General features: G+C 42.4%; 1 pseudogene; it reads left to right on the top strand.

The window, feature by feature from the left end:
- The first annotated feature begins 2,070 nt into the window (after positions 1-2,070).
- Positions 2,071-2,709, top strand: LOC116583288 (annotated as a pseudogene).
- The last annotated feature ends 8,679 nt before the right edge of the window (positions 2,710-11,388 follow it).

Genomic DNA, 11,388 nt, shown 5'->3' with positions numbered 1-11,388 from the left:
TCCCGATTATAGGAAAACATAATAACAAGTAAGTGTGAGACCAGACTGATAGAGAAAGAAATTTCAGAGGTATCACTGTATGTTGAAATCTCCTTACCTTGAGAAGGAATTTATCTCTAAAGCCCAATGGCATGTTGGGAACACAGTAGATTTTACCCAGCGGGTTCTTCAGGGAAACGTTAGAAGGGTAAGCTCATAGCTGATGAAGTAAATATTTATCCATAATTAACACAAGTTCATGTAGCTTTTGGGACAATAAATTGCTTTCTGTTTTTCTTTCCTCATTTGGTCTTCTCTAAGTCCATAAAATGCCAATACTGGAAAGAGTTATGTTGCTAAACTTTATTTTTAACTGGTGTCACAGAAACCTGGTAACCCCCCCACCCCAAGTGTTTTTAATTAACTTCCCCACAGTACATGGAGTATGTCGACTCCGGCTCTGAAATACCTATCTCTGTTCTTCTGGATTCTACTTTCTCCTTTCCCACTCTCCTTATCTTTTCTCCTCTGCACTATGCAGTGCACTCAGATAGTCTTCCTCCTTTTATCCCCTTCCTTGCTGTGAGCTGTTTTTTAAGTCACAAATAATTATGGCATTTATCTGGATTGGATTCTTTGATAGGTCTCCATTTCCTACAGATTGAAATCCAGCTTCTTAGAATGACTTACAAGGATTTTCACAATCCCATCACAACCTGTCTTTCTTGTCTCACCTACCAAAATTATACTTCATATCTTCTGCTACGTGACGCACACCATATCCATCTTTTCATGCCTCCATGTCTTTGTGCTGCTTGCTCCTTCCAACCAAACTGCCTTCTCCCTCACTTCTGCAATGACAACTTGCTGGTATTCGAATCATCCTTTCTAGCCCAGCTTGAATGTATTTTCTCCGATGCACTCCTCTCTATTCTCACGCAGTTTGAATTAATCATTGTCTTATTGCTCTAGTTATACAACTACTACAGAGCATATCATAGAACATCATATTTAATTGTGCATTTAGAGTATGAGTTCCCTGAAAGCAAGCTCCATGTATTACTCATGTTGGCTTATCCCAGCTTTTCTATACTTAGTAGGAATTTAATGAATGTATGTATGAGTCAACGAGTAGACAAATAACGGTGACCCAGGGGCTCAGGTACTCCTCAGAGACAGGAAAATTTAGACTAAATTGATTGAAATTTGGAAAACACTGTTCTGAAATCCGTGGGACCTTCCCTTGCATTGTGGACATTAAGCCTTTTAAATGGTGCTTTGTGGTTGTCATGACAATCTAAAACACTGCCAGCACCACTTTTCTCCCTACCTCCTATGAGGGTGGTACTTTCCTGGTTGTAAATAATTGCTGGCTTGGCCCCTTCTTTGTGTTTCATAAGAAATCCAGATAGACTTGTGATCTTATAAAGAAAGAGCTGGGGAGTAGAACACCACACGTTGCACATTCTTCTCCCAGTTCTCTGGCGACACCTCTCCAACACTTGATACCTTTTCTGACTTCTGTTCTACCGGAAGCATTATCCAGTCCCTCTCATGCTAATTCCTTTTCTTAAGAAAGTGGCCCCATGTGAATGGTCTGTCTTCTCTTCCCTGATATTCTTTGGAAAGCCTTATTCTTGTAGTACTAAAGCAAATAATATACATTATGCTAATAATCAAATTATGGTTCTAAATTTCCTGTAGGTATTCTCAAATATTACTAATAAGTTCTTGGGAAAGCCCACCCTATTTAGGGGCATATTATGAACTGAATGTTTGTGTCCACCAGGATCCTCCCCAAATTCATACCTTGAAGTCCAGAAGTCCAGTGTGGATGTATTTGGAGATGGTGCATTTAAGGAACTAATAAAGGTTAAATGGGGTTATAAGGTTAGGCCCTGATCCAACAGGATTAGTGCCTTTATGAGAAAAGACACCTGTGTTTGCTCCCTCGTTCCCTCTCTCTATGTACACACCAAAGAAAGGGCATGAGAGTATGCAGCTAGATGATGGTTTTGAATGATCCAAGAGAAGAGGTCTCAGAATGAAACTTATGTTGTTTTCTTTTCCATCGTTATGTCATGTGGCACCATGAGCAGGAAAGTCTCCTATGACATAGTGTACAGGGCAATGTGGGAAGTCCTATACAGCAACCAATGCAAAAGCCAGAAGGTTTTGAAGATAGTGGAGCTGTAGATCAGCTTGAAGAACTAGGACACTCAGAAGGACAAATGCTTCTTGAACACCATTAGACATAAGTGCATCCCCACCCCAGTTCTCCGTATGTGTTTTGGGAGACCAGCAGCACTGTGATGAGGCCAAGGCTGTGGATATTGCCTACATGGACATTGAGGTGCTAAAAAAACTCAACAAGAATGAAAAATTAGTCAAGAAGTTGGCTGAGAAGTATGATGCGTTTTTTGGCTTTGGAATCTCTGATTAAGCAGATCCCATGAATCCGGGCCTGGGCCTGAATAAGCCTGGCAAGTTCCCTTCCTTGATGACCCACAATGAGAACGTGATGGCCGAAGTGGATGAAGTGAAGTCCATGATAGGATTCCAACCGAGGAAGGTGCTGTGTCTGGCAGCGGTTGCTGGCCTTGTGGAGATGACAGATGATGAGCTTGCATATGACATCCACTTAGCTGTCACTTTCCTGGTGTCATTGCTCAAGAAGAATTGGGAGAATGTCTGGGCTTTAACATTACAAGCACCATGGGCAAGCCCTAACACTTGTACCAAGGCACACTTAATCAACCCTTGTGCTACCATTACCTGTCTGCCTGTGCAAGGGAGAGGGAGTTGCTTTTGGCGCTGATGTTGCATGCTATAGCACTGTGCTGGATGACAGCAGTTTCTGGCACCCAGGGATGGGTGTCCTTTTCTCCATACTGAAAAACAGAAAGTACATTCCATCTACCTTCAAAACCATGCAGTCTTATTTATTATTTAGATCTCTTGGATACTTACAACACGCAACAGCAGGGCTGTTAACCAAGACTGAAACATTCCCGAACCTTGAGAGGGGCAGATGTGGGCTAGGACTCCAGCCTCCAGTGCTCCCACTGCTTACTAGTAGAGAGAGGCGTAGGACCTTCTTATTGAGGATGTTGACTCAGCCCTTGGCAACATGCTTACCGTATGGTCTGCAGTTGTTTCCCTTTATGCCATCGGTTCTTTCTATGGGCTTTTTGTTTTGTTTTATCCCTCTAAATCATGGATCTGGGCTCTTGTTCTGTAGGGATCACAAGGAATGTTCCAGATGGAGATTGAGATTTAGATTCTTCAGTTGGGAGTCGTCTGAAACCCTGACTGATCTAGAATTTGTTTGTCTGACCCCAAACTGCATACTCCATATTCAGAATAGTAATTAACTGTGTGAAATGATTAGGAATACACAAGTAGGAGACCTGTGCTATAGTGTAATTCATCAACCCTGTTTTCTAGGGGCCCTTAGCAAATGGGTAAAATCAGGTTGTGGAAACTTCCAGGCCCTTTGTCCTCCAGGTAGACTCTGCCCTCTTCCTGACCTGAGGCAGTTTCCTGTTGGAGTTCTGCCTCCAGTGCCTAGTACTGGAAGTCAGTTTTTGGTGTGGTGGAAAATACCTACGATTTAACTTTTGACTTGAATCTGTTTCATTGAACTTTGGTAAAGTAACAAGTTCATACCTCCCTCTTTTAATACAGCACAAAGGCTAATCCAAAGCATAAATAAAAATGTTACACCTTCTCAAAACAGGCTTGAATCATGAAGAATACAAGGTTTACACACACACACACACACACACACACACACACACACACACACACACACCCATGTTGCTGGCATCTTGATTTTGGACTTCCAGCCTCCAGAACTGTGAGAAGGTAAATTTCTATTGTTTCAGTCACTTGTGGTATTTTGTTATGGCAACCCAAACAAAGCACTAGAGGGTCCGGTATTCCTCAGTGTCAGGCTTGAGAAAGCCGACTAATTTCCCTTAATTAGGATGTAATAGTACAGAAGCCCAAATCACCTTCCTTCTCACCTAAGCCCTGCCCCTGAGGTCCCATTCTCATGCCCTAAGCTTCTCTGCAAGTCACTGCTTGGTGCATACTTCCTTCCTTCCCATGTCATTATTCTGTGGCCTATCTGGCTGGCCTCAGCTGTGTATCCTCATATTGATTGTTTCCTGCCTCACAGATTGTGCTCAGTCTTGGTTTACACGATTTAAGATTGGGACTTCAGAATCCCTGCTCCCACAGGAATTTTTCCACCTTTCTGATCACCTGCATGAGGGCTTGATGTGCATTGGTATAGTGAGGTAGAAAAAGTCAAAGCCTATCATCAAAGAGTGCTGGTCAGTGTGCTGAGAGGGGTTCTCAATGACTATTCTGCTTTTGTCCAAGAGGAGCTCAGTGTGCTGAGGAATGCACCTACCACCAGCCAGTGAATGACCCCATGTGGATCCTTTGGATGAACGGGTACCCCTGAGATGCACACTGCATGAGAAGCTAAGTATGCTTCCAGTGACCTGGAAACTGCACAGCGAGAAGTCATGAGGGTAAGATGGGAGAGTCTGGGGGAAAGAAAGGCATGGAATAGCCTGTGATCCAAGGAAGAAAGTGTGAATAAAAAGCTGTATGAGCTCATTTTTCAGTAGGGCACTCTGATGACCAAGAAAAGGACCAACTTTTTTGGCTTAAGAGAACTAGGGAGCCTTGACTACTGTTCACTAGCAGTTGTGTTGGTGTCATAGGTAGTATGTCACAAAAGCTTGGTTAAGTGTCCTGAGGACAGTAGTACAAACTCAGAGACCCTTGTGGATGATCAGGAGCAGAAACCCATACTCCCCACATCCTAGAATGTTGGGGCTACAATAACAGATTACCAGGGACTAGGTGGATTAAACAACAAAAAGCCATTTTGTACAGTTCTGAGAAGTTCAAGATCAAGTTGCAAGCAGATTCCCTGTCTGGTGGGAACCCACATCGGTTTGCAGCTGACTGTCTCTTGCTGTGTCCTCACATGGCCGAGAGAAAGGAAGTGCTCTCATGGCTCTTCTTCTAAGAGCAGTGATCTCAACAGGAGGGCTCCACCCTAGTGACCTATGATGTGTCAGCCCAGTTGGGTTAAGTGATGCTCCAGATAGCTGGTAAAACATTATTTCTCAGTGTGACTGTGAGGATGTTTCTGGAAGAGACCAGCATTTCAATTAATAGACTGAGTAAAGAATAGTAGTCTCACCAATGCCAGTGAATGTCATCAGATCTCTTGAGGGCCTCAATAGAGCAAAAAGGCAAAGAAAGGGCAAATTCACTCTCTGTATGAACCAAGATGTCCATCTTCTGCCCTCAGACCTTGGTGCTCCTAGTTCTTAGGGCTTTGAACTCAGACTGAATTCCAGACAGCAGATTATGGACTTGGTTTCCACAATCATGTGAGCCATTTCGTATAATAAATCTCTCTCTCTCTCTTTTCTTTTTAAAGATTTTATTTATTTGACAGACAGAGATCACAAGTAGGCAGAGAGGCAGGCAGAGAGAGAGGAGGAAGCAGGCTCCCTGCCAAGCGGAGAGCCCAACGCGGGGCTCGATCCCAGGACCCTGGGATCATGATCTGAGCTGAAGACTGAGGCTTTAACCCACTGAGCCATCCAGGTGCCCTCTCTCTCTTTCCATCTCTCTCTCTCTCTCTCTAATATTTCTGTGCTGTTTCTTTAGAAAACTCTGACTAATACAGAACTTGATTACCTCCCAGAGCCCAAATCTCATATTACCTTCCTATTGGGGTTTGGGGATTCAACACATGAATTTGTGGGGGACACTAACAGGTGGCCCACAACACCACAGTAAGCTTGCCCAATAGAGCTGCTCTCAGAAAGCAAAAAGAACTGAAAATGAAGCCCACTAGTGGACACATGAAGCTCCCTGCTGGGCAGGTGGTTAGGGACAGCATGGTCCCAGATTGCTACCACCCCCCAAGAAGGAAATGGTAGTGTGGTGGACTTGGATGAGGTATTTCGACCTCACATAAACAAAGCCCGTGACTGGATCTCTTGTACAAGGTGCTATAGCAGCGGGGGCTCTCCTCTTCTTTCCTGTTGGCTCTCCTCCTGCAATGCTGGCCCAGTTCTTATCAGAGCACCTGGGGAAAGACGGCAACCTCTATAAATCCACCCACATTTTTCTCTCTGCCTTATACCTGCCCCATGGAAGGCCTCTATCCAACCTTCTCACTGCCTGCTGGATTTTTTCATCTCAGAAGAGAAAGGCTTTGACAGGATCTGAAGGTGAAAGTGGACTTCCATGTATTGGCAGCCTGAGATCTTCAGCTCCTCCAACCCACTTTGATAATTCTCATGCTGTACAATGCTGGCAAACCATACCTCTTCCTGCCCTCCGGATTCTGCTCCATCAGCTTCATTGCCATGGAACTTGCCCAGGTGGACACTGTCCTGCTTACCACACGTCAGTCACTTCACAGTCCTCTCCGTGAGGATGTCTAAATATAGCTTGTTTATGCTCCTAACTGTGCTTCTGCCTTCACTTTCCTTTTGCTGTGTTCTTAAAGATTTCATGAACCTCTTCCACTTCCCCCTCTAATGACAGCAGCAACAGTGACAATGGCAAGAGTACTGTCATTTGTGGAGATCTACCTCTGTGACTGTCCCTGGGTTTCACACCTCAGGAACATACACAATTTTGTTGAAACCTCATGATACTCCTTTGAGCTAGATATTTTAAGCTGTCTTTTCTTTGAGAAGTCATATACTAATGTATGCATATTGCAAAATATTTAAAGAAACAGAACTGTTTATAATAAAACTGAAGGTACCCCTCCCATTCTCTTCTCCATGGTTACCATTAACAGTACTGGAATGTGTTTCCTTCCAGATCTGGTGTGCGTGTGACTGTGTGTATGTGTGTGTACATATGTTCACAAAAAAAGCTTGGATGCAGATTTTTAATATAAATAGAATCATAGAATAAATATAATTTTGTGATTTTCTTTTTTACTCAACAATATATCTTAGAACTAACAGTAGGAAATGTAACTGTCCCCATGTTATAGGCAAGGAAGCAGAGGTTTGGGGAGATTAAACAGCTTGATCCTATTAGGTAGGAGTTTCCATTACATGATAGATTCCTTGAAAACTGTAGAATGTTTCTGTTTTATGCAGAGTTCTGATGCCTTGTATTGCAGTATTTGTAGCCATCTTATTCCAGAAATTTGGTATTTCTCTTCTGTTCCTGTTCTTGAAGCTGAATCCTTATTTGTCTCTGTGTGCCTGAGTCTACCTGAAACCTGTAATTTGAGTCAGGCTGTACTTTTACTATGGCTCATCTAGGGAATTTGAGCACCTTCCATCTGCTGGCAGCCTTCCTGAAGCCTCCTGCTTGGCAGGGGGAATTCCCTTTGTTCCTGACCTGCTGATGGGACACTTTTCAGGCTTATCATTGACTGGCACTACCTACCTGGTCGTCATCTTTCCTGCCATCTACTGGGCTGTCAGTCTGGGCTTCCTGCCAGTGGCGCAGCTGCATCTCCTTTTCTTACCTCTCTCTCAGGCCCCAATACCTGTCCTCCATCACGGGGTGGTCCCATTCCAGGTCCCCAGCAGCACACTTGATCCGACCAGACTCCTGCCTGCCCTATGTTGAGATGAACTTCAACTTGTCATTACTTAAGAGAATACTAAATTCACACTTGAGATGAGACCACAGTATATTCCATTGAGAGAATAACAGGTATACAGTCAAGCCTTTGGCATAAAGTAGAGCAGATAGAGTGAACCAGTGCTTTACATTTTTATATCTCATTTCTTTAACATTTACGAAATGGTTATTCTGTTTAGGCTAATCACCAACATTTCCTCTGGCCATCCTGAGCTTGTTGGTTTCTTTTATAAAATATAATACTGCTTTTTGTTATAAGAATTAATTATCTAGAGGGACACCTGTAGTGGCTCAATCGGTTAAGTGTTTGACTCCTGATTTCAGCTCAGGTCACGATCTCAGGGTCATGAGATGGAGCCCCACATCAGGCTCCAAGCCCAACATGGATTCTCTCTCTCCCTCTCCCTCTGCCCCTGTCTCTCCATGCAGGTGCTCTCTCTCTCTCTCTCTCTCTCAAAAAAAGTTACTTATCTAGAGATTGAAGGATATTTTTCAGAGACTTTTGAAACTCCTACTCATGAGGCTTTCCCATTTGAGTAAATAGTCTTTCTTAATTTCTCAGAACCTGCCTTATGTCTCTCATTTCTTTATCAGTGATGCTAAGATTTTTTTTAGTCATCCAGAATGTATACATGGGAATCATCATGTATCTTCTTCTTTCTCCTCTATTGCTGCTGCCTGTGCCCTTGTCACGTACTCAGAACTTCCTTCTTTTCAATCTTCCAGACTCCAGTTTGCCCCTTCCTTCACTATGCCCCACCTCTGTGCTGTGATATGCTTTTCCTATAGGCATTATTTTTCTTACATCATTGACCTCCTCCCCCCATCCCACCCTTGGTGCTCTCTCTCTCTCTCTCTCAAATAAATAGATAAATCTTTCTTATAAAGTAAATATACACATTATTTTTGTGAAATCCAAATTGCCATTAGTTATAAGATACATCCTTATTCTATTTAACAGTAAAAAGTATAAAAAAATAAAACACTGAAAAAGTGAACTGTGATTTACATTGCTATTTTAAATTTACTGAGAATAATTTTTAAATTTATTTTTTTTTAAGATTTTATTTATTTATTTGACAGAGAGAAATCACAAGTAGACGGAAGGGCAGACAGAGAGAGAGAGGGAAGCAGGCTCCCCGCTGAGCAGAGAACCCGATGTGGGACTCGATCCCAGGACCCTGAGATCATGACCTGAGCCGAAGGCAGCGGCTTAACCCACTGAGCCACCCAGGCGCCCCATAATTTTTAAATTTCTTTTAGAAGATTCTGGTTATACAGCACTCTTATTCGTGTATAAAATGGAATATATATGCTGATTATATTAGTTAAGCGCCTCCTAAGGCTTTGCAGATTCTGACTGTGTTGAATCATATTTTAGCTCATCTGTTGAGGCCTGTGGTTTCCCACAGTGTGGTTCTCTGTGCTGCTAAGAGCAATGTTGATGCAGTGATTCTTTCAAGTGTACTTCACTGTCATTTGGGGGATTTTCATCGAAGTTGCACATACCCATCTTTCAAGTTTTGATGTTGTATATTTCTTGATATTATCAGAGGAAGTCAATAAAACTCAACAACTAAGTATTATATTAATTCCTCAAAAGTTCAGTCAAGGGTCACAGGGTTGTGGCTGTCCAGTTATGCTCTTAGAATATCAGCCAAGGCGCGCTGCCGCGCCTGGGTGGCTCAGTGGGTTAGGCCTCTGCCTTCGGCTCAGGTCATGATCCCAGGGTCCTGGGACCGAGCACCACATCAGGCTCTCTGCTCAGCAGGGAGTCTGCTTCCCCCTGTCTCTCTGCCTGCCTCTCTGCCTACTTGTGATCTCGGCCTGTCAAATAAATAAATAAAATCTTAAAAAAAAAAAAGAATATCAGCCAAGTGTGTGTATGAATGGGTAATGACACTTACATCTTTACTGACACCAGGCTAAGAGCAGCTTTGAGATACCAGTGCCTGTGAGACTTCTCACTAGCTTAGAGATATTAAAAAATAAAAAATGTATTTCAGTATAGATGAAATATAAGAGTAATTGTTCAGTTCACTCATCTCAGTAGATTAAAAGTGAATATAGTTTTCTTTTTTGTTTGTTTGTTTTTAACGAGAGGAGTCATGTGTATGAGGCAGGACTGTTATGTAGAGAAATGGCTGGACACGTATTATCAGGACTGTGGTCCAGGTTTTTTTTTTTTTTTAAGATTTTATTTATTTATTTGACAGACAGAGATCACAAGTAAACAGACAGCCCGGCAGAGAGAGACGGGGAGGCAGGCTCTCTGCTGAGCAGAGAGCCTGATGCGGGGCTCAATCCCAGGACCTTGAGATCATGACCTGAGCCGAAGGCAGTGGCTTAACACACTGAGCCACCCATGCGCTCCTGTGGTCCAGGTTTTATCCCTAAATCATTTATGACATTTAAAGTTCACCTGTCTGGATTTCAATGTCATTGCTTGAAAAATGAGGGCAGTGACCAAAATGATCTCTATAAGTTTTCCAGCACTAATAGTCATGGCAACTGAAAGCAATGAGACTGAAATTTGAAATCACTAGCCCAGATTCTTGTCCAACAGAAAAATCCCTTGGACAATAATTCTGGCTAAGAGATTTGAATTTGTCTGATGAAATTTGGCATTAGCCATGTGCGGCAAAGGCTGGACTCACTGGGGATGATAGTATGTACTCCTCCCTCTGAGGAGAAATTGTCCATATGCAAAGTCTCCTGGTGGAGGGGATAAAGGTGGGGGAGAGAAAGTAATCAGGAAGATTAACCCGAGAGTTCATCTGTACGGACAGTGGTAGACCCTCGGATATCTCATTTTTTTCAGCCTGAGTATTGACAAAGGACCAGAGGCATTCTGCTGGAAAGAAATTAGATTGCAAAATGGTTACTCCTCCCCAAATGGAAATCTGGTCAAGAATTCATGCATGGAGCCTGAAATATACAGAGCAGAGCCAAGTGACTCAGTCAATTTAGAAAAGATCACATTTTAATTAAATTCAATGGGAGAGAGAAAAGTAAGAATTGTTACTCTGCTTTTTAAAGATATGTAGAACCTCTGTAAATACTGTCGGTAAGTAATGTTATTTGTTTTTTTGTTTGTTTGTTTGTTTTTTCTTATTCTGCAGTCAAACCATACATTACAAACATAAGGGTGTTTTTATTTTATTTATCATGACTTGTTAGCTCTTTTTCTTCGTAGTTAGTCCTCAAAATGCAAGTACTCTTTTTTTTAATTAAATAAATTACATGCAAAGAAAGGAGCTTTATATGACGTATAGTTGCTAAGAAGATTTAATGTCTTGTTAATTTTTTCTTACACTTTAAACAAATAACAAACAATTGTAATGGTTCGGTGAGATCATGCTCCAGGTAAAAACATCTTTGTGCCATCCAGAGTTGCACATTGGGACCACCTGGTTTGAATCCACAGATTAAGAATTGTATTTGGACATAGTCTATTTCTATCAGACCTAAGGAAAAAAGTAAATCTAAGGGAATAGTACAACGTTTCCGAAATTTTCAGGTTTTTAAAATAGGCATTTCGGGCGCCTGGGTGGCTCAGTGGGTTAAGCTGCTGCCTTCGGCTCAGGTCATGATCTCAGGGTCATGGGATCGAGGCCCGCATCGGGCTCTCTGCTCAGCAGGGAGCCTGCTTCCCTCTCTCTCTCTCTGCCTGCCTCTCCATCTACTTGTGATTTCTCTCTGTCAAATAAATAAATAAATCTTAAAAAAAAAATAAAAAATAAAATAGGC

The sequence above is a fragment of the Mustela erminea genome, chromosome 2, assembly GCF_009829155.1.
Source record: "Mustela erminea isolate mMusErm1 chromosome 2, mMusErm1.Pri, whole genome shotgun sequence".
Lineage (NCBI taxonomy): Eukaryota > Metazoa > Chordata > Mammalia > Carnivora > Mustelidae > Mustela > Mustela erminea.
Note: the sequence above shows the minus strand (reverse complement) of the source record. Positions and strands in the feature narration are given on the sequence as shown.